The 2,318-nt window shown below is 37.2% G+C and overlaps 1 long non-coding RNA gene across 1 annotated transcript; it reads left to right on the forward strand.

Moving 5' to 3' along the window:
• The first annotated feature begins 1,321 nt into the window (after nucleotides 1-1,321).
• On the forward strand, nucleotides 1,322-1,836 carry LOC140009228 (uncharacterized). Its single transcript, XR_011816582.1, has 2 exons — nucleotides 1,322-1,493; nucleotides 1,631-1,836. It is a non-coding gene; the product is annotated as an uncharacterized lncRNA (long non-coding RNA).
• Nucleotides 1,837-2,318: the final 482 nt, after the last annotated feature.

Raw genomic sequence — 2,318 nt, forward strand, 5'->3', positions numbered from 1 at the left:
GTAACGCTAATGATTGTGGTTTGACCTTATAACGATAATAAATTTGCATCTCGTTCCTGAAATTAATTTTCTTTTCTATCGAAGCATAATGTGCTGAAATTGTTGACGGTGGGCTCTATGAATTCCCACCTTTGGATTGTTGGTTGATTATTTTATTTTACTCAGAGATGTACTTGTTGAAAACGAGGGCTAATGATTGACGAAGCCCTAGTAATTTGCTATGTGATTATTTGCTATATTTTAATCCATGTTTTGACTTCGAAACGGAATCGGAGCTGTGGAAATTCGTATCGACCTTGCGAACCCGAGTAGCTGCGTTCAAAATTAACCAGAAATATTTTTCAGCTTGTATTATATTATAAAACCCTATACCTAGTGTTTTGCCTAAAAGTTTCCAACTCGATATTTACCCTTAGCTCAATCTAGCCTTGATAGCTATAGTAAATAAGTTATATATAGCTTTTGGAAAATCTAAGTCTTACCTTAATTCTTTTCTTTCTTTAAGCTTTGCACTTGGATAGTTAACTATAGGAAAAGGTCTAAAATACGAGCTTCACCAATTTTAGTGAAAAGCTTGGGAGACTTACTTGGCAAGAAAACTTACTTTAAATAAAATAATACTAACCGCACTCCTATAAAGAAAAGTATTTAAAGGAAAGCCATGTAAAACATTTCCTACTTTTACTAACCCTTAATCCTTAGTGGATTGTCGAATTATTTCGAGAGAATAAACCATTTATAAACTAGAGAATCTTTTATACTTATAAACCTAGAACTTGAATAGAAATTGAAAATGTTATATTTGTACTTTAAAGGTCAAACTTGATTTTAATAATTCACGCAGAAAACTTGTTTGGCAAGAAACCTTATTCAAAGCAAATTGGTTCTGGTTTGCACCTCTAGAAAGAAAGAAATCCTTGAAGTATTTTATCACCTTCACTAGTTTAACTCTAGGGAAATTGTTAATTTATTTGGAGTAGATAAACTAGTTATATACCAGATAACTTTGTATTTATAAACCAAGAACCGTACAACAACACTTATAGTTTTAAATTCTGGATTTCTAGGGTATAGCGAGGACACGGAATTTTGAATCCCAGCTTGAACTCTGAACTTCACTTTTGGTGAGTGTCTCTGCTTGTTCTATGCCTACTTGATTAAAGTGCTTTCTTGACTCGATATGTGATAATTGGAAAAAAAAAATGGTTTTCTGATCCATCGAAGTGGGCAGTGTGTACTTTATCGCACCAGCTCTTTCGAGTGGTGACTTGCTTGAAATATTTTCGTAAATAACCTGCTTGCACTATCTACAGTGAATCCCTCGATCAGTCTATAATAATCAAGTGCTGGACGTAAAGTCGTTGGGTGAATCCCTCGATCAGTCTATAATAATCAAGTGCTGGACGTAAAGTCGTTGGGTGAATCCCTCGACCAGTCTATAAATATAAGTGTTGGACGTAATGTCGTTGGGTGAATCCCTCGACCAGTCTAAGGTATACTCGAATATTAATGCTTCCCTATTTGTTTACTTCAGTCGAATCAATACGTGTTAATTGTTTCAAGTGATTGCATGATTTTGAGGCACCACTGAGCGTTAGCTCACCCCACGTTTATTTGCTTTCCTTGACAGGTACTGAGGTTTGAGAAATCTGAGCTACTTATATCTTCTTAAGAATGTACCTACTTCGTTTTGTGGCTTGTAATGTATTTGAATTAAACGATATAGTTTTGTTTTGGGATTGCCACTTGAAGCTGGAAAAGTGTAAACCCTGATTATAATATTTGGCTTGTATGTGTATATATACTCGGGCTGTATGAAATTTTATGTTTTGGAAACTGTAAGACTTTATTTCTTGAATGTAATGCGTGAGGTGTTTAGGAGCCGCCAATTGGCTAACTTCGGATGCTGTTATCTTTGAAGATAATGTGTTTTAGTATTCAAGCCGCTTAAAAGTTGGCATGTTCGGATGGCGAATTGTGTTTTGGTTTAAGTTATACGTGGATATTTGGTCGGTTTGCTTGCGTGAGTCCTGGCGAGAGCTAGGCAGGCGACCCGCCAACCCTCTGGTTCGCCTTAGGGAGAAGTAGGGTCGTCACAGGGTTCTGACGGGTCGGTTACTATTCATAGCCGACTCCGGATTTCATTTTTTTTATTTTGGGTTATTTTGCCATTGTGACTTGTTTACGCGCGTTAGAAGTTCTGGAACGCAATAGATCGCTCTAACTGCACTATTAGTCCTGGCGAGAGCTGGGCAGGCAATCCGCTAACCCCTCTGGTTCGCCTTAGGGGAAGGTGGGGCTGTCACACAATTAAGTCG

Source organism: Coffea arabica, chromosome 6e, assembly GCF_036785885.1.
Source record: "Coffea arabica cultivar ET-39 chromosome 6e, Coffea Arabica ET-39 HiFi, whole genome shotgun sequence".
NCBI lineage: Eukaryota > Viridiplantae > Streptophyta > Magnoliopsida > Gentianales > Rubiaceae > Coffea > Coffea arabica.